The sequence below is a fragment of the Colias philodice genome, chromosome 26 (assembly GCF_061535455.1).
Source record: "Colias philodice isolate Cphi_HAF_F1 chromosome 26, ilColPhil1 Martin Lab GWU primary, whole genome shotgun sequence".
NCBI lineage: Eukaryota > Metazoa > Arthropoda > Insecta > Lepidoptera > Pieridae > Colias > Colias philodice.
In genome coordinates, this window is record NC_143111.1 from 534,363 (window position 1) to 557,169 (window position 22,807).

Sequence of the window (22,807 nt, forward strand, 5' to 3'; positions counted from 1 at the left end):
TAATAAATAAGTAAATAACTTTTATTAGCATAACTAATTGTTAATGTACCACTTATCGATATCAAATTGCAATAACAAAGTTATTCGTATAGGAACAAGTAAAATAGAGTTATGTATTCCTTGCATTAATTGATCAAGTTCAAGTTACTAATAAGTTAATGAAACGAATTGCAAGGTCATTAATATAAAGATTTTTCAAGGAAAAAATACGTCGTTATATAATAAAATATCGTAAAATAGCCTATAGTATATTAATAACAATCACTGTTAGTCATTTGCGTAGTAATCCTAATAGATTTTTTTATAATTGAACGACTCCCGGTGTGAGTTTGGCCCAATTTAGCATATTAAGCATGCTCTATATGTATAAAAACACAGTAAATAGGTTTGCCATGGTAAAAAGATGTCAATAAATCTAATACTTAGATTATTATAAGGCAAACGTGTTTTTCTGTGAGTGAAAATTAAAATTTTAAATGTGAATTCAAGCATAGTTACTTATGATGAATTTATTGACGTTGTACATAATAATAAATTTAAAAATCTTAAGTCTGTCACTAATAACTACATATATTTATAATTTATCTATGATAATTATTTAATGTTTCTTTAAAACATATATTTTTTACTTACCAACAGTCAAATATTTGCTTGTAACATTCTCCAAAGAACTGCGATCTGTAACAAAATAAACAACAATTATTGACTGTCTGACTTTTATTTAAGGTATACGTATATTATGTAATAAATTACTATGACTTATTTGAAGAATTTTGGAAGTAATGTCTTCCCAATGCGATGTACGTAAAATTTAATAACTTCAATGCCTTCAATGCGCCATGCCATTGTAATTTACGGGGCAAAATCCAATTTGTCACAAAAACTTGAATAAATGAAGGTTTATGTATGACATTGATATAAATTACATAATGTCTCAATTAAAAAGCCCTTATGATTGGATATGTGAATTATTTTTGACGACGAAAATTATAATTTTACACAAAATTATTTTGTAGGTGCAAGTATTTGTTTTTTTTTATAATTTGGCCATGAAATATGATTATCTGTGTAATAATGAAAAAAGTGAGTAATTAATTGTTATAAAAGTAACAGAATACAGTAAAATAATATTTGTTTTACCCAAAAAAAATGTTACGTAAAACAAAATCAGCGAGCAAGATATTACCAAATAAAAAATTAGCTCTCATTAAAATAAATATAAATCTAGACGAGATAGAAAGTGAAACCTATTTAGCATAACGACTCGCGTCTGACCCCGGACCGTTTCCATGGATCATAAATATTGCGCCCGCGCAGCATCGCATGTGCACTCTGAATTATTCAATACTTTGCAGCGTATTGAGTATTGACCGGTATATAGAGAGAGACCATAGATAAACTATGATATAATATACAAAAACATATTAAGTACTAGCTCATAGCTGTGCCCCACGGTTTTACCTGTGGTGCTCCGCTCCTGTTGGTCTTAGCGTGATGCTTATAGCCTATAGCCTTCAGTATAGATTTTACCACGCAGTTTAGGAATAACACGACCCCTAATATTACAAGTCATTTTACCATTAAAATTATTTGGAAGATCAAACAAAACTTTCATTCACGTAAATATACAACTAAATTGGAATCGATTCATTTATGTAAATGCTCGAATCGGAAGTAAGTTGTTTACAAATTATTGAGTGGGTTTCACTCTCGCGGCGCGGGCGCCACGGTCAAGGCGATCGTTATAGATCGTGATCTATGCGCTCGATCATTTCTTATTTCTATTGGAATGGTCAAGGTGCAGTTATAAAATATAGTTAAGTGATGTTTATATAATATGTACATAATATTGAGTTTCGTTTTTGTTGAATTGAAGAATTTATTTAATGCCAGTTTTAAAAGCGTGATAGGTTTATTATTATTGTAATTAGAGTCAATCAATTATTTTTTTGTAAGATGTCTATTTTATTTTTATTTTTATTTTTCTTTATTAGGGAAGTTATGATTGTGATAGATTTATTATTGTTGTATGAATGATTTGCCTATTCTAGTTATTATTACTTTTTTATGTATGTGTTAATTGCTCTCAACATATTTGTTTTATTATTATGTATTTAGTATCGTAAACCTTATTTCTTTAATTAGAAATCTATCGATATCGCAATGATATTTCAAAGGTTAATGCATTCGTTAATGACTTAATAATTTCAGATGATGGGTGTAAGTGGTATTACGGCACAGATTATTTGTTTATTGTAGAGACCGCATCCTTGGTACAGTGGTTGACGCGTGAGCGAGAAAAAAAATGTCTCGGTCTGGCAGGACACAGAATGCTGATCACCTAGGTATATATAGAGCAAAGGCATAATATATTATAAGTTAATGGTAAAATGTTTCATGCCATTAGACATTGCTTCTAAAACAATTGCTTTTAGGTCATTTAGCAAACGCAATTAGTGGAAAGTACTAATCCCTAATGTAAGGTGTGGTCAGCAGCTGGTCACATTACACTTTTTATGTTTTGTAAAATTTGTAACCATTTTAGATAAATTTTTAACCGACTTCAAAAAAGGAGGACGTTATCAATTCGGCCGGAATATATATATATTTTTTAATACAATTTTCGTGTTTTTACACCATCGTCGAAAATTACCTACATTATTACTTGAGGTTGGTAAATTCGATTACGCTAGTACGAGTAATGTTATTATGCTTGTATGCTCACAGGGTGGGATTTAAAGGTTTTATCTTTAAACTAGCTGTGCCCGCGACTTCGTCCGCGTGGAATAGTGACTGCATAGTAGTTACTACTTAACACACAATTATTGAGTAAACACGTCTTGAAACACGTACTATCATATACAACTAAATTATAAGTACTTACACATTATTATAAAGTTAAGAAATAAAATAAATAATAACACAAAAGAACTGTTAGTAAAATTTATTACTAAACTGAGCTATAAAACTTAGGTACAGAAGAGTTCAAAATTTCCAGGATGTGGTTATTCTCCCGCTCCCATATTCCTTCTAGGTACTTTCACAGACTTTCAACTTTTCCCTTTCACCCCTAGTAAATGGCAGAACCGATTTTGATCTAAACCATGTCTAATCATACCTATATATTATGTACATGTCATATCCTTTCGTTTGGTACTCCATTTGGATTATTTATCCCCACTATCACCCCTAAGGTGCCCTATATGTAATAAAACAGATTAACCAATTTTGATAAAACATGACTAATTGTAATTCACACGTCATTTGATATGCCGCTTGATTATATTATTTGACCACATTCGATTATTCATTCCCACTTTTACCGCTATAAATCAATAAATGGATGAACCGATTTTGATTAAATATGCCTCATCATACTTCTCACGTCAGGTCATGCCCTTTCATTTGATATGCCACTTGGGTATATTATTTGACAACTTTTATTCCCACTTTTATACCTATATCCAATAAATGGATGAACCAATTTTGATAAAATATGTCTTATTGTACTTTACACGTCATGTCTTTCATTAGATAAGTCACTTGAGTATATTTGATAAAATTTATTTATTTATTCCCACTTTTACCCCTATATCAAATAAATGGATGAACCGATTTTGATAACATTGGACTACTTAATTGATTCTGACAGGTCGTCTTTTTTCATTTGATATATCACTTGGGTATAACAGACAGCATTCGTTTTTCTCATTCCCACTTTTGCCCTACATATAATTATTGGATGAACCGATTTTGATTAAATATGCCTCATTATACTTCTCACGTCAGGTCATGCCCTTTCATTTGATATGCCACTTGGGTATATTCGACAACTTTTATTCCCACTTTTATACCTACATATTATATCCAATAAATGGATGAACCAATTTTGATAAAATATTATGTCTTATTGTACTTTACACGTCATGTCTTTCATTAGATACGTCACTTGAGTATATTTGATAAAATTTATTTATTTATTCCCACTTTAACCCCTATATCAAATAAATTGATGAACCAATTTTGATATAATTTGACTTGTTGTTTCTGACAGGTCGTCTTTTTTCATTTGATATATCACTTGGGTATAACAGACAACATTCGTTTTTTTCATTCCCACTTTTACCCCTCTATATAATAAATGGATGAACCGATTTTGATTAAATATGCCTCATTATACTTCTCACGTCAGGTCATGCCCTTTCATTTGATATGCCACTTGGGTATATTCGACAACTTTTATTCCCACTTTTATACCTACATATTATATCCAATAAATGGATGAACCAATTTTGATAAAATATGTCTTATTGTACTTTACACGTCATGTCTTTCATTAGATACGTCACTTGAGTATATTTGATAAAATTCATTTATTTATTCCCACTTTTACCCCTATATCAAATAAATGGATGAACCGATTTTGATAAAATTTGACTAATTGTTTCTGACATGTCGTCTATTTTCATTTGATATATCACTTGGGTATAACCTACATTAACAACTAACATGCGTTTTTTTCATATTTTAATATTCCACTTTTTAATATAATAAACAACTAATGTAACAAAAAAACGCATCTAATTCGTATTACCCGTTAGCGAGCTACGGTGGCACAGACAGACACGCAATACACACATAGTGGTCATAACACCCCTCTTTTTGCGTCGGGGGTTAAAAATATAATACCTACGACATAATTTCAAAGACCTTTTATAAAGAAAATTTACCTAGAAGTAACCATAATGCTATTTGTGCAGGTTTTAGACTTATGAGCAAAAATCTAAATAAAGGTCCTTTGACCCCCCCCCCCCTACTCCCCCCTCAGCATAACCACCCCCCCCCCACGCTTGGGGACTTTCGATATGATCATCTGGACATGTCAAGGAATAACTTTAGCGTATAATTTACGTAATAAAGTAATTCATGTATAGAATGCCTTAGCAAATGTTCGCTGTGATTACTTAAATGGTCATAACTTTTTTATTTATGAACCGATTGACATGAAATAAACACTAAATGTTAAATGAAGCTTACCACAATATATTAGTGAAAACCGCATCTAAATCGGATAAGCCGTTTCTGAGATTAGCGTGTTCAAACATACAGACAAACAGACAAACCGACAAACAGACAAACAGACAAACAGACAAAAATTTTTTTAACAACAGTTTTCGGTTTGAGATCGATTTAGTAATAACCCCTGCTAATTTTTTTTTACATATTTTCATTGTACAGACACCACTTTTCTAGAATTTTATTATATGTATTGATTTGATTATTATTCAAGAAAGTAAGGAAAATGCCCACAAAATTGAGCGTATGACTCGATTCAAAGTACCTTTATAGTTTCTGTAATATAAAGTGATTTTCAGCATTCCTTCAGTAATGTTGAACGACTATATTATAATACTAGCTGTGCTACGCGGTTTTACCCGCAGTGCTCCGTTCCTGTTGGTCTTAGCGTGATGATATATAGCTTCCTAGATAAATGGGCTATCTAACACCGAAATAATTTTTCAAATCGGACCAGTAGTTCATGAGATTAGCGCGTTCAAACAAACAAACAAACTCTTCAGCTTTGTAATATTAGTATAGATTACAAATATACACTTAGATAAAGGCAGTATATTCTATGAAATTGGATTGGATAATTGTCAACAATCATTTCAATTTCCGACACTTTGTAACCGATCAATGTGCGACAAATCCATTTTGAAACATTGCCAATTTAATGATACTATTTTTTTATTGTCACGCTTCCCGTATATCAATTATTTCCTTACTTCATTGCGTGATAATGAACTATTAAAAGTGGCAATCACCGGAATTGAACTGAAAGTCTCAGCCATTACCTACTCCGACCACTGAACGCAACTATGTATTGAGGAAATTTCGCTTTTAGAGTAGATCTGGTTATTCAATGGTGCATGTTATCGTTTTTATGGTAATTGACCTTTATTGTGACATGGCTAAATGGAGCAATGATGCATTACTGAATTGATGAACGATTAAACATGTACCTAACAAAATATTGAGTTATTTCAATTGCAATCGTTATTGTACATGATTCGATTTATAGGATGATGCGAAGTCTGTATTACGCGACAAATACAAGTATTGTTTATACATAATCAAACAACATTCAAGTTATAGGTAGGTACTAGGTATAGGCATATCTAGATTTAAAGATATGACTAAAGTGACAATATCTCAATTAACAAATTAGAGAAGTATCAATCACGATACGACAATGTAAAATTTACTTCTATTTTATTTTCTATAAATAAGTTCCTTCTGTAAAGTTTAAATATGCCCCTTGTCAATTCTCCCTAGCTCGAATTGACCGACACAGAATTATCACGAACAGAGACAATACAGTATCAGTAGCAAGCATTACACAATTGTTTATGGTCTGTCGATAACTATTAACAGACACGCTATGTATAACGACTGCTCAAACGTGACCAGGCCATAACTGGGAAGGTTAGACTGTCGCGAGTGGCGAAATACAGCTTAATTGATGGTAGGTGGAAGAATTTTCGGACAAGAGCCTTTTCTAGCGAACTCAAGCGCCAGAAAAAGCTCTCAGAAATGGCTCAGAACTATAAAATTTTGCCTTCATAGATAAAAGTTTTATAATTTGGATTATCCAGCAATTAATTTTCGGACAAGAGCCTTTTCTTGCTTGAGTTTAGACTCAAGCACCAGAAAAAGCTTTCAAAAAAGGCTCAGAACTATAAAATTTTGCCTTCATAGATTTATAATTTGGATCATCCAGCAATGTCTTTGTTTTATGAAAAGATTCTCGTGTAAATTATAAATAATAGAATTCTGAATTAAGATCTAAGCTGGACCTCTTAAGACATACTCTTTTTCCTTTCTGAGTAAACACTTGAAACAGTTTACGCAGCGAAGTCTAGTGTCCCTCCTTGAATCTTTAAAAAACCCTGAAGTTTTACTCACAAATTGAGTTACATTTTTCCAAGGGGAATGCGATCAAGCAAACACCTTTAAATATTGACATTGAAGTAGGGTTTTTATACTGAGTTCTGAAGGATTATCGGATATCGATAGATAAATTCATTCAGTCAAATACAAAAAGTCAACTACTTAAGTAGGGAATTTAAGCAATTGTTAAATATGCCAGGCCGAAACCCAAAACCTTCATCCATCAATTTCACAATAATTTTCTGAACGGATCCCTAATGAAGGGAACCAAATTCGTGACGAAGCGTGTCCAACTTCCAAGTGCTCATTCATGGAGCTGTTATCAGTCGTGCAAGGGGGATTATTTAATTACACGCTGTAAAAATTAATTACATACGAAATTTCGTAAGAGCAGCTATAGAGGCGTGATGAATGCAAATGTCACCGTCGCCGGCCACTGGCCTTGTCTCACGGCATGCTAATCCTGCTTTTGCAACATTTGTCGTGTCTTAGCCTGGTGAGAACATTAATGTATCAATAAATGGTATTAAATTAATAATCAATATTAGAATTAAAATGTCGTTATAGCTTTGAGTCGGAAACAGATGAACAGATAATGAAATGCAGATTAAAAATTAATGTCTTTTATTGATGAAAGTATACTGAATCAAGTTTTTTCATCAATTAATTGATGAGGCGTATTACAGCTTTTATCATATGAATTATGATGATATGATATAACAATAGTTAAAACCGCACACGAATTTCGTGCAGACAGCCAACCCTCTGCGGTGCTATTAAATTATTGGAAATACATTTTCTGTGACCACATTGGTGACCACACTAATTTTATCGCCAAATTATAAACTAGTAACTACATGTAACAAATACAGTTGGTTTAATGCTCTAAAAGGAGAATAAACCGATCTGATAACTTGTATCAATAATATCAGTCATTGCACCGTCGTGACTGCTTGACCGCTAACAATGTGGCTGTACGACCGGCTGCGCGTGCGCAACGATCACAACATGACATACATGACCACTAATATTATAATAATTGTGACACATTCCAACCGCCGCTGCAGCTGTGGTCTACCTAATCCTTAATTTTGTTGGTCAAAATTAAGGGTTGTGCGTAAGTAGGTAGGTACCTCGTTGTTTTCTTAAGCCTCCCTCTGCTAATTGCTTCCTATTGCTCTGCCTTTGTTTAATAAAAATTTTGTTTGAATAAAATTGTTTTATTTTGTTTCATATCTATCGTTCAAAGTAATAACTAACGCAAAATATCGGGCATTGAAACAGGTAATTGCTCAGATCAGTCGATGTTTATCTGAATGAAAAGTATGTAGATATAACAATGATAAAGTCTATAATATACATATTTTACATTTTAAGAAGATTTTGAGCATCTGGAATTTTTGTAGGTATTGGAATTTTTGGATAAGCTAAATAAAAAAGTTTATGAAATCTTTAAAACGTACCTTTAGCTTTTTTTACCTTTTTTTACCTACCAGAGTGAACAGAATCTGTTTACTATACTATTACTAGTCAAAACATAAACACAACTAAACTCAAATACAGCCAGTCAAAACACTTGGTTGTTAAAATTAAAGGCCAAATATTGTTGACAATATGAACACGTCTGAAAGCTGAAGCCTACACAATGGACTATACAAGCGATTTACGACATACGCTTTATTCCATACACTCGTAAAACGACCATTATTATCGATATTCATTATGTTTTCAATAGTCGACAATAAGTACAAAACTATAAAGATATAATACATATTTAGGTATTAATTATTATGTTTTCGATATTTTCCCAAAAATAAATGTAGCAATGGATGGAATGACGGGAATAACTGCTCGTTTTCGCGCTGCGCTGTAAAAAAAAACAGCTAAAGTCTATGCCTGATATTTTGCAAGTCTAGCCGGAATTCCGTCCCAACGGACTATTGGCATAGATACTCTCTCTCTGTCTCACTTTGAATGGACCAACTTTTAGAATTTCGGTTTGGGAATACATATTTCAAAGCTGTAGAAATTTTCATTCATTTGGATACAACATACAACTATTTCAGCTCCACCTAACGTTGCAAATAAATCGCATTTCACAGCAATAAGATCGCGAACGTTATCAAGAAAGGTACATTTGATAACACGTTATCAGAGCAGAGAAAATCGGTTTTCTTCCGTTAGCACGCTGCGGCCGTCATTTCTTATCTTCACAAACACAATGCGTAACTATTACTGGTTATATTACATCATTCATCTGCGTATAAGCAATGTCAATAACAACAATGTTAAAAATTATGCTTTCGTAAATAGGAAGATTATTTTGGCATAATATCTCTGATCTAGGCTACATTAATTTATGTACTTACTTACTTATAATTTCTATGGTGGATGTCCCTTTTGTAGTGTTGTTTACAATGTTAGTATTTTACAAGTTCGTTTTTAATAAACGAAATTTAGTTTTTCGCCATTCACCAAATATATAATAGTACTCTATGTGACGTGTATTTAAAATAACGTTCACATCTCGATTGCACCCTGTCTCCTGCAGTAACTAATTAACTAAATATACCACAGCAGTAAAACTTAGTCTATTTCGATACTTGTTAACGACGTAAAGAAACTATTATAGTTTAGAAGTTTTCATACCAAAACTCTTTTCATTTTGTTACATAGCCTATAATCTACACTAATATTATAAAGAGGAAAACTTTGTTTGTTTGATTGTAATGAATAGGCTCATAAACTACTGGACCGATTTTGATGAAATTTGGCACAGATAATCTTTAGACCCTGAGAAAGAACATAGGCTACCTTTTATTGCGAAATATGTACCACGGGCGAAGCCGGGGGGGACCGCTAGTATTTTATACGCCTGGATAGGATACGAAATAAACCTCATGTTACTCCTGAATAAATAATTTATATACATAATACATATTTATTTATTTAATCAGTTGATAATAGTTAAATTTAATTAGGTTTATAAAAATCAGTACGTACAATTTGGTTTTTAACCGACTTCAAAAAAAAGGAGGAGGTTATCAATTCGGCCGGTATGTTTTTTTTTTTTATGTATGTACACCGATTACTCCGTGGTTTCTGAACCGATTTACGTGATTCTTTTTTTGTTCGATGCGGGATGGTGTCGAATTGGTCCCATAAAAATTTTATTCGGATAGGCCCAGTAGTTTTTATTTTATGAGCATTTTTGTCTGTATTTGTAAATGTTGCAAGTGCAAGTTTGAAGTCGGTTGTTTTTAACGCAGTTATTGACTTGTAATAAATACGAATAAATAAAATTATTAATTAAATACTTACTGAAGGTGAAGACATCGCTTTGCGTCTATAATTTCTACATAATTAGCATTTTCTTGTGTTCGATTTTACGCTTGAGTAAACAAGAAATAGCTAGGACATAAATTGTTACTTAATTAGAATTTATGTGAAAACAAGCATTATCGTGTAATTTCATTACTAGACTTTTTTAAACCAAGTTATTAATGACGGGTTATTAATTATTATTTTTTTAATATTTGAAAATGGTAATTCGTCATTCAATTGTCAAATTAAATTCACATTCGTTATAATTGACACAATTTTTAAATAATTACTATTCAAATTATAAATTCGTTTTGTTGTCTTTAATTTTGAAGTGTTAATAACACGTAATTTTATTACGCTAATTATTAAAAATCGATTTTTATGACAATGTTGTTGTACCTACCAATATAATTGATATCTTTGAAAAATATTTTTACATTACACTGTTATATTATTTAATTTTTAAAAAATAAAAAAAATAATATTCCTACCCTTATAATATAAATTGACCAGGCAACGAAACATCCCAAATATTATTTCAATAAATAATATTCTCACAGAACATACCTTATTTACGATAATCATAAACAATAAGCCACATGTATCACAGACGTAATTTTTTTTATAATTTTTTGCGCGGGCAACACCGGCCGCGGCAAAGCGCGCGTACACACTGTCTAGCCGGCGTGGGGTAAGCGTGGAAAGTGTTATGCCTATGCGAGAGGGAAACTAAGGTCAGAATCAATACTGTAAATTTCGCGAGTTTTGGCGGTTGGTTGGAGTGATTCGATCGGTTACAATTTTAGAGTTTGTTATTCTAATTACTATTAAGGAATGATAGTTTTAGGGGACAGGGCGATGTGAAACGGAAATAAGTACGATCTTTGACATTTTCTTTTTTGCATCCTTCTCTACAGTTCTAGGATGAAATCGTTCTTCTGTATCTTTTGCCTATTTATCTGGTGCAGTAATACTATTCAGCCACATGGGCTTTGTCAACAAAGGATTGCCTTTATTTAAATCTATCTAGATCTTTTGTCAGAAAAAAGACGATGCCTTCTCTCAAATTTTATAATCTTTGTACTAACAAAGATTATAAAAAATTTAGACTACTAAATATAAACTTTTTTAAATCCCTATGTTTAAGTAAATTGCATACGTTGCATGAGTAAGTAATAAAATTGTTGACTTTTCGGTTACAATGTAAATAATAAATATGTTTATATCTAAGCGTGATTTGTAAATTCAATTATGTCAAAAACCATTCTCACAACATAAATTAAGTAAATATTTACGGCATAAACTCGTCACAGCATCCGCAACATGAATCAATCCTCCACCCATCTCTTTCACATGCGCATTACTTTCTCCACGCTAGAGTGAGATGCATGACTCTCTCCGCACAAGTCCCCCGTAGTAAGCCCGAGTAAAGCCGGGGCAATCGATACTACTCAAAATTTTAGATGGTGTGAAAGTGCCTTAATGGAAATAGATTGCCGCTTATTACATATTTATTGGAATGTGCTATAATCATTTATTATAATAACGGCCACATTGCGAAAAATTATTACACTTATCATATATCTTTAGGGGATGAAGACATGAATTCGTCTTCAACGAAACGCGTGAAGTATGTATACATAATATGTTTATTTGTATAGAACAAAACACCACACCCATATTCAAGCATTTGTTACAACCACATTAGTTCAACAAGCTTCTGCCTATTGCTTCTCTCGCATTATATCTACATCTACCAAATCAGGATAAGTGTGGACTGTGGACATGTGATTATAAGTTATGCCAAATGTTTCTCGATTTTTACTGATAGATAGTAGAATAAATATAATATGTAGGTGTTCAATCGTGATCCGTCAAGTTTCTACGTTTTTTTTTTTTCTGCATTCTGCCATTACCTAATATAAAATTATCACCTATATCTTGCAGAAACGCTGACTTTCTTAAATCTACCTTTAAGAATTACAAATTGGATGATACTTACCGTTTCTTTGCAGTTTCTCTCATTATACAACTCTTTATCCCTTTTGTAGTTTTGCGAGAAGCGTTTAAATTATTTTCAAGCTGGACAATGTTCCGCGCCATTATTGCTTTTTGAATTAAAATGTAAAAACTATAAAAAGAACAAAGCAACTCGCTATGAATTCTCCTGCACCTAGCATTATATTCAATGTTTAATGTAAGTTTTGCAAATGCCAAATACCCTATTTGTTACAAAACCATTTAATTAATTTCAATACTTATTGGAATGAGTCAACTAAAAAAAAACTTATGTTTAAGACTTCAAGAAACATTGTATAGTTAATACATGTACTTAATTTATGAAAGGAAAATAAATCAGTGTATCTGTCAAGGGCCAATGTTCCCACGACTCTTATAGCTTGTGCTCAAGTTACTTAGGATAAGAAATTAACGAGTGCCCTGCAGGCTGCACGCATGGGATGTTTTAATTTTACATGATAACGGTTTTTTAGGCAGCTTAGTATTAACATATATGATACTTACTGCCTAATAATCAAAATGTATTACTTAATGCCTCTCTTTTTGCTACGAATATCATGTTTACAAAGATTTGTAGAGATTTTCATTTTTGAACGAAATTATTGATGGAAAAACTTATTTCCATAAGTTTTTAGGTTACTTCTAAAACAGATTGTAATAATTTAGATCTTGTCTGTTGTGATGTATGGGTTTGTATATAGATTCAATTTTATAGTAACGATGTTCTCTAGAGATTTAAAGAAAATGATATGCACATGTATGTTTTCTTTTCCTATCACTAATTAGTACTTGGAAACGGAAACATGATACAATAATAATGTTCGATTCCATAACACGACACAACTGTATTAATAAAGTCATTAGTGGATGAGAAGACAAGAATAGAAGATACAAACATAGACAAAATAATGTATCTATACTAATATTGTAAAGCTGAAGAGTTTGTTTGTTTGTTTGAACGCGCTAATCTCGGGAACTACTGCTCCGATTTGAAAAATTATTTCGGTGTTAGATAGCCCATTTACCCAGGAAGGTTATATAATAGGCTACATATTATGATCTTAGACCAACAGGAGCGAAGCACTGCGGGTAAAACCGCGGAGCACAGCTGGTGTTACATATAGGCACAGCATACGTTATAATAAGTTGAGTTGTTACCTTTAACCATATATTCTGTTTGACTATGCAGTTTTCAGTCATACCATCATCACATCATATCACTGCGAAAACACAGGCTTTATATTTGGGTTTTCATAATTCACCATGCTGCAATGGCAATTATTGGCGTCAAACTATTTGTTTCTAAGATATCCGGATGCATCACAATGTTCTTCTTCACCTATAATTGTATTAGGTATTGTACGAAAATACTCTATGTGTGTCTAATTTATTTAACCCGCGCCTACGGTTATGGGATATAATGCCAATTTTTCCTCGCAATTATCGGTAAGGAAAAGTTTTTAAAATACCAATGTAATTTAAGTTATATGACATCTTTATCAACGTATCAACTATTTTTAGAATGATTTGTGTAAATATTATTTGTGTTATTCATTTATTATAAAAACAAACATAAGATAATGAAAATAATTTAAACCAAGAAATCACATCTTAACAGAAAATGAATTTATTAAAAATATCTATTAAATGAGTAACTGATTATTAGCAATAGAATTCGTTACATTTCTCAATCCTAAACAAATCATGAAAAATCGGTAATCGTAAAAGCTTGATGATAAAAAATTAAAATATCATGACTGTTTACCGCAATACTGCACTTTTTATTGGTCCAAACATGGGCGCAGCTTGCAGTCTAGACGGCCTAAAGCGCCTTCACTAGCTGCAGACGCGATCGATTTCAATGGGTTAGGAAATGGCTGTGGGCCAAAATATCCCAATAATTTAGTTCCAGCCACAAAGGGTTAAATGTACTGTTGTTAGAAAACTATTTGTAACTAGCAATGCACATGGATCACATTCTTTAACACCACCTACACATTCTTATGACTAAAATATAATATGTATGCATTAATTTGAATTTAGAATACTGAAAAGTAAAAAAAAATATAAATATTTTTCTTCATTACTAATAAAATTAATTTAATAAACAATGCCAAACTATAATAAAAAATAATTTGGAAAATCCAAAAGTGCACGCCTCATAATTTTTTTTTAATAAATATTTATTAATTATTATTTTTGTTTATTTAATAACAATTAAACCACATCGAATCAGACCCTGAAAAATGAAAGGGTTCTATTCCTGAGCATACTCAAGCGTAAGAGAAAAATAATTTGGAAAATCCAAAAGTGCACGCCTCATAATTTTTTTTTAATAAATATTTATTAATTATTATTTTTGTTTATTTAATAACAATTAAACCACTTACCACATCGAATCAGACCCTGAAAAATGAAAGGGTTCTATTCCTGAGCATACTCAAGCGTAAGAGAAAAAAAAAGACTCGATTAGTAAAGTATTTCGGTCGCTATCGTGTTAACAAGAAAAAGGATCCGCACATACAGACACACGGACGTCCAAGACAGAACTTTTTTAAACTGTTTTTTAACTAGTTTAAATAACAAAAATGACATCAAAAATATCATGAACGTTAAAAATAGTGTTTTTTCTTAATATGTGTGTGTATGTATTATCTTACAAGTGCAATGTATGATACATAAAGACATTTTAAGTTTGAAAAATCAGATGTTTTGCGCGAAGTGACAGTAGTACCCACCTCAACGCTTCGCTTATGAGGCGTGCAAAAAAGACTCGATTAGTAAAGTATTTCGGTCGCTATCGTGTTAACAAGAAAAAGGATCCGCACATACAGACACACGGACGTCCAAGACAGAACTTTTTTAAACTGTTTTTTAACTAGTTTAAATAACAAAAATGACATCAAAAATATCATGAACGTTAAAAATAGTGTTTTTTCTTAATATGTGTGTGTATGTATTATCTTACAAGTGCAATGTATGATACATAAAGACATTTTAAGTTTGAAAAATCAGATGTTTTGCGCGAAGTGACAGTAGTACCCACCTCAACGCTTCGCTTATGAGGCGTGCAAAATTAAGATATTTCAAAAATGTTATAATAGCAATGAATCATAATACAAGAGTAGTGATTCGAAAAAAGAAGTAATTCGAGCGCCCAATGCCCATTGACTCGTAACTGGCAACCCAGTCTAGACGCGCGTAAAACGGGCGCGAGTTCCGGGAATCTTCGTTCGAAAACTTCCTACTGTCCATTGTGTAACTGCTCGGTTGTGTTTATAAACATAACCTCTTTGTTTTTAGACGCGTTCAAGTTAAGGGCAATGAAAATTCACAATCTTTTAAGGTTTATATGTTGATGGAATTTCTCGTAAATATTATCCTTAATCTGATAATAATTTGTTTGGTAAATAATATGAAGAAAGTAAAACAAAACAATAATAATTTTTAATCTTCAGAAAATTAAAAAAAAATACTCTAGAACTACTTACGAAAATATTATATAACTTGATTTTCTTCTGCATTTGATTACGAAATACAATGCAAGAATCTTACGTGTTCGTTAACACATCTTAAAATCGGGCCTTTCACAGAATGCATCCAACGAATAAATCCCCGCTTTGATCTCTCAATGCATTTCACTGGCTGATTGATGGCTATATTATATTTACACGTCTAAAATTACACTTTACACTTCGTAGCGGCTCAATTTAATCTTACAAATCTTTACTTTGGAATTTGAGGAATGTTATTTAGACTGTTTTAACATTGTTATTTTGATATTGTTTTCGTACTACTGTTTTAAAAGTTATATACAAAAGTAAACCACATAAAAATCTTAGAATTAGCCGAAGTTTACTTATAAGCACAATTTCCCTAATTACGCATTTATTTGTAAACAAAACGCTTTGCCCACTTAAAGAGCGTTAAGGGAATGTTTGCCTTACTTGTGTGGTCTTTACATCTAATACGCTTTTCAGTTCAAAGGAGCGTAAATAAGCAGACGAAAAAAAGGGGTTCTCAGAAATTAGGCAGTGAAATGAGAACACGGTGTACATATGGTGCAATTTTCCCGCACTTCTCGTATTGGGCTTGATTTTCGTATCTAGCAGATGTTTGAAGGTCTGATTTATAAGCTTAGGTTTACGTTAAAAGTTTTTGTTAAAAAAACTTGCAATAGGAGTCAGTATGGAAATATAAGTAGGTATACCTTACAGTCAAGCAGAGTGCCGGCATAAAACTTTTCGCGAAACGTCGATAATACGAACGTTTCGTTTTTGTGTCCCTTTTAATTAAGGCCATTTTTATTGATCAAGCCTTATAAAATCATAGATTGGTACTTATGAAATATATATAAATAAAATCAGTCATGGAGAATAACTCTGTCCCACATCACGTTATAACGAGAAGCACTAAAAGTATTCCTTTAAACCCATACAGCCGTACAAATAAACGAGTTATAACATTTTATGATAAGAATAAACTAAGAATAAGTAAAAATCATACAAATAAACTCGTAATAAATGAAACCTATTATAACGTCGGAATAAGTATTCATACTAATGCTATTTCGTCGTTATTCCGGCTACCACCCTAGTATAAGTCTGACATAACCGAGTTAAAACATATCTTTTGGTACATTGTGCTGTGTTTTACAAGTTTTAGAAGCAATTTTCAATCTGAATTTGAGATAATATAATGAGAGTAATACGAGAAGTAGAAAAAGTTGAGCAAATTAATAATTTCATTACGTACCTATTGAAATGAAAAATTTTGTATGAAATGTCAAAATATACGAAATTATGAAAAAACCCTTTTGATATTTATAATGATTTATTTATTTACGACATGCGCCAAACCATACATACATAAAACTTATTTCTAAACTTATCACAATAATATAAACTTTCGTTGAAAATATAAATCTTCTAAGCCTGGATGTTTTGAGTACCATTATTTGGCAACTCGCTATCTCAAGGTGGGTTTATCTTCTGTTCTCCAGATATTGGATAGCGTTCTCTTTCATTTGCTGGCATATTTAATGATATATTTAAATGATTTCCAATAAATATTTAAAAAATAAATAAACAGAACATCGTATGATGAAACTTCACAATAGTCCGTTTTCTTATGGGAAAAGGTATACATTTTTGAGTAAAGCAATGCCATTTGGTACGAATGTTGTACTCGTCCACCTAAGCCCAAATCGCCTGGTAGCCAGTGTCTACTCCCCGGCAGAAGGGAGGGAGGGGGGGTTATAGAATAGAGCGCCCGGCGCTCGGAAAAAAAATTCTGGCGGATTCATTTGGCCCTTTGAGTCGATTTTGGTGTCGTTATCAGGTAACTAGATGATGCCCGATTCATTCCCCATACCAGTTTTTTAGGGTTCCGTAGCAAAATATATCACAATCTTTAAAAGAATAAACTTTTGGCAGTGGCAAAATCCAAACAAAACAGTATATTTTTATATTTTTGTATGAAACTTGGTTTATAAAAAAAATACTGTCTGAAAGGCCATTTCATGCAGATTATAAAAACATTAACATGTAACATATATCTTACCATTTTCAATGTGAAATAAATTATAGAAAGTACAGGAACGTTCGTCAGCGCAGCGTAGGGGACGGCTAATATACCCGAAAAATAAGCAATAACATAAAACAAAAACCAGTCAAGTGCGAGTCTGACTCGCCCATCGAGTGTTTCGTACTTATTTGTCCTATACCATATGATCTGGTCTGGTAGGACCTGGTTAACTGATACACACACACTTTCGTCTTTATAATATTAGTGTGATTTTTAATCATCTTTAAATTATAAATGAAGTTAGGTAACATTGTTAAAAATAAAGATATATAATAATAGAACGTTTTTGTATTAATAATAATGACAACCACCTCCACAATTACATAATTCGGTACATTTGAGCTCTCGTATAAAAGACTTCAATCTGGAATTGCAAGATTTCATGCACCGACATCTTATCAATTCAAAGCTTCTCTTTTCTTTTTATTTCAGATGGGCAAGGAATATTTTGATTTTTTAGGTCCCTAAAAATATACAGCCTGTAAAACTGCCCTTAAGGTGTGTTGTTTAAGGGCAGCTTCTGTGGGAGGCAAATTTTCGATTTGCCTGTCCGTTTTTGTTAAAAATTTGTTTGCGACCCTCATTTACTGTCACAGCGGGGTACAATGTGAAAAATAAACATGTACTTATAATAATTATAAAAAAATATAAGTTCTGGATAAGAGTATCCTTAAAATATCGTGACCGTCCTTACCTATCATGCATTGTATTCACAAACTTTTCAATTTCACTGTCTGCATATTTGCCACTGTAAAGTGCTTCAAATCCTCGTGTGCCATTCGGATATGCCTTCCATACCTCAAATGCATGTGTACCTATTGTTCTTTTAGACCTTCTAGCTTTGGAACACACGATATAGTAGTAGTAGCCAAAATAATGTTAAGAACAGTCGACAGATATGGCTAGTACAGAGGTTAACCAGGTCCTACCAGACCAGATCATATGGTATAGGACAAATAAGTACGAAACACTCGATGGGCGAGTCAGACTCGCACTTGACTGGTTTTTCTTTTATGTTACTGCTTATTTTTCGGGTCTATTAGCCGTCCCCTACGCTGCGCTGACGAACGTTCCTGTACTTTCTATAATTTATTTCACATTGAAAATGGTAAGATATATGTTACATGTGAATGTTTTTATAATCTGCATGAAATGGCCTTTCAGACAGTATTTTTTTATAAACCAAGTTTCATACAAAAATATAAAAATATACTGGTTTGTTTGGATTTTGCCACTGTCAAAAGTTTATTATTTTAAAGATTGTGACACATTTTGCTAGGGAACCCTAAAAAACAGGTATGGGGAATGAATCGGGCATCATCTAGTTACCTGATAACGACACCAAACTCGACTCAAAGGGCCAAATGAATCCGCCAGAATTTTTTTTCCGAGCGCCGGGCGCTCTATTCTATAACCCCCCCTCCCTCCCTTCTGCCGGGGAGTAGACGGTAAAACTGTACATTATGAGTACATTAGGAGGGCACACGTAGGTATTTGATTTTTTTTTGCGCGTCGACGGAGCCCCGCTTCGCGGGGCTCCTATTTCTGTGTAGTTTTTTTTTTTAAGAAACCTAACCTAACCTAACCTAACGGCTAACCTAACCTAACTTGATTTTTTTTTGCGCGTCGACGGAGCCCCGCTTCGCGGGGCTCCTATTTCTGTGTAGTTTTTTTTTAAGAAACCTAACCTAACCTAACCTAACCTAAAGGCTAACCTAACCTAAACCTAACCTAACGAATTGAGGGTGAATATCTCCGCCATTTTTGATTTTAGAGAAAAGTTGTTCCTATAAAACATGCTTATATTAGCGTTATCTTTACGATAAAACAATAATAAATAGGTGTTAAAATGACACCAACTCCATCAAAAGTCCTGCGCCCCCTTTGCTTTAGTCCAACCCAACTAGCTTTAGTGTTAAAAGGTTATCTAGTAATCCGAATAATCGGACGATTAAATTATTTTATTCATCCGGTAATCGGACGACTAATTTATTTTATTCATCCGTTTAGCGGACTACTAGACACTTCGATTAATATTTTTGTTAAATTATAAATTGCGAATATTAATAATTTTATTTTATTTAATCTATTTTACAAAAACTATACTTAATAATAATTATTTTTAATGTTGTTGTTAAAAAATATACAAATTTCATAAATAAAATTTAAATTATAATATTTTTTTTGTTAGATAGAAATGTTTTACCTGAAATGAAACGCGTTTGACAATCGCTGTAGGTCAATTTGACACTGTCATAACAGTAAGTTCGCGTTTCAAAGATAAAATGGAGTAAAATTTTCCGATTTTCAAAAATTCGTGACTCAAAAACAAAAAGTTTTCGCGCTGTGAAATTTCAGATTTAGGTTCCATAGGACAATAGCTAACCACAAAAAAAATTACGACTCTCAACTCCACGCCCTATAATGTACAGTTTAGCCGAGTAGACACTGGCTACCAGGCGATTTGGGCTTAGGTGGACGAGTACAACATTCGAACCAAATTTCATTGCTTTACTCAAAAATGTATACCTTTCCATACAAGCATGCCCATAAGAAAACGCATGCCCATAAGAAAACGGACTACAACAAATGCGACGAAGTCAAACGAGCGTCAAAATGACAGCACCAAGGCATAACCGTAGACAATTTCAATGTTTTTTATAATTTTATGAATGAATTGCTACGTTGCCGCTTCGCGCCTATTGCATAGCTTGAGCATAGTTACATAGACGTTATTCCAAATTTATTTGTAAGAAATTATGACATCCTTATTCTTTATTTATTCTTATCATATCTATTCATTGCATAAGGTTTGAATACGCAAGTTTTTATTTGTATGGCTGTAAGATATTAATAAGTTATATAATTACCGGTGACGTGTCTTATTATTTTGTTGCCTATGCCTTTATATAACGCTTATATAATAATAATAAATGCTTGAATATAAAACCTCTTATTCGTCCTGCACTATAATGGCTTCACATTGCCTAAAAGTGGTTTTTACTTGATAGTTTTACTAATTACTTACTTTTTCGTAAAAAATGATCAGTATAACTGATTCCATACATACACAGTTCCTATTTCACTTCAATGTGAAAGTGGACTCTACATAATATCAGAGTAAAAAATACCGGCCGAATTGAAAACCACCTCCTTTTTTTGAAGTCGGTTAAAATACAGAAATTAAAATAACAAGTACCTGCGTATGTAATGAGTTCAAACTGCAAAACGTGACCAAAGTATTAAAGTTGAAGTGTCGATTCAAGTGGTTTGGCTGTTCACAAAACATTTGTACAAACAAAACAAACAATCGACGAATTATTTGTTACTCTTTAATTCAAGGAAAGTAATAATGTGTACTCAATGATGTCATTACTTATGATCGATGTTTTTCACTTTTCTGACGTTCATGAAAAACAAAAGAAAACTATGTAAATACACTCACCGGCACGGAATCTTGGCCACTGCAAATTTTTGCGTAAAATAGCACTATTTCTTTTCTACTACAAAATTCAATTAAAATTTAATCAAAACTAGTTACTTTAATGTTTTTACTAACTTTTAGTAATAATTGGAAGTTTATAAGAAGTACTACCGCGTAGATATGAATTAAAGAAGAATTTACGCTTTTCCTGTGAAATTTAAATGATTTCTTAAAAAATGCACAAAAATTAGAAAGAACGTTTCCATAAAAAAAATTGAACCTTTTAATATAGGGTGTTTCCTTCTCTTGCCTTAAACACTGTTTGCATCCAGTCTGGCATACTCTAGAAGACATTTTTGATGTCCACTTGAGCTATAGTGTACCAAACGGCCCCAGCTGTATTTATAAGCTCATCTAACATTGGTGATGGGTTGGAATCGAACTTTATGTTTCTTTTAAGCATGTCCCAGATGTGTTCTATTGGATTAAGATCCGGGCTACGAGCTGGCCACTCCAATTTTTCAATAATAACCTCTTGAAGGTACTCTTATACGCATCGTACGACACGCGGACGTGCGTTATAGTGTATTAGTAGCAAATTTTCTTCACTGATAAACGTGTAATAGGGCTGAACATGTTCCTGGAGAATTTCCTCGATATACCTGATCAAATTTAAGCCATTATCTACGATAACGAACTCCGTGTGAGCATCGGAACTTATACCTCCCCATACCATTATTGACCCTCCATGAAAAATCGCAGTTTAAGCGTGGTGATGGGTGAAAACCTCTCTTCTCGTCTCCTTTATACTGACTCTTGGCTATCTGAAGCTCGTAAAGTGCCTTAGCAGTCATCTGTGAACACCTCACGAGCGCACTGGCTGTGGGTCCAGTTTTCATGTTCTCGTGCAAAACGAAGACGTGCTTCTCTGTGATATCTGAAGAGTTCTGGACGGCGTGCTGGTCTGCAAACCTTCAAATTAACTTCCTTCATTAGTCTTCTCACCGATTGCTCACTCACATTTATTATCCTGGTGTTTTAGAGCCGGTGGCGTATCTCAAAAACTGTCAGAAAGCCATTTCTGAGTATCTCTTGAACAATAAACGGGTCTTATAGAGCTGATGAGCACCTCACGCCTTCATTTCCTGGTCTGCACGTGTAGCTGCCAGTCTCCTGGTATCTTCTCTATGCATAGTGCATCGCTGAACGTGGTACGTACTGTACATTAGGTACTTTATGTTGCGGCAGTCATTGGTCTAACATTGTGATGGCCTGAGCAGGTTGTTCAGATGTGAACGGCATTTTTTATTGTTTGTTATGATCATTGATTACAGTACAACAATAACAATATCTTAAAACGGCATAAACGATATCGAAAAAAATTTAAATCGAACAATTCGTAACTTCGGCTTAACCGCACAAATCACAAATTTCGAGTAACTCTTAAAAAGTGGTAAAAGATTATTCTCAAACTTAATGATTTCTTACCATAAAATTAAACAA

The 22,807-nt window shown here is 32.8% G+C and overlaps 1 protein-coding gene across 2 annotated transcripts in view; it reads right to left on the reverse strand.

Moving 5' to 3' along the window:
- Positions 1–22,807, reverse strand: part of LOC149476710 (uncharacterized) — a 100,561-nt gene that overhangs the window by 60,375 nt on the left and 17,379 nt on the right. Inside the window, exons 1-2 of one of the 2 annotated variants that reach the window (XM_089711180.1) lie at positions 10,843–10,967; positions 634–678 (exon numbers count right to left, since the gene is read on the reverse strand). The gene's annotated coding sequence lies outside the window, so the exon portion shown is untranslated. Of the gene's footprint in view, positions 1–633; positions 679–10,842; positions 10,968–22,807 lie in introns of those variants that run through there. The other variant, XM_089711181.1, reaches the window with a different exon arrangement.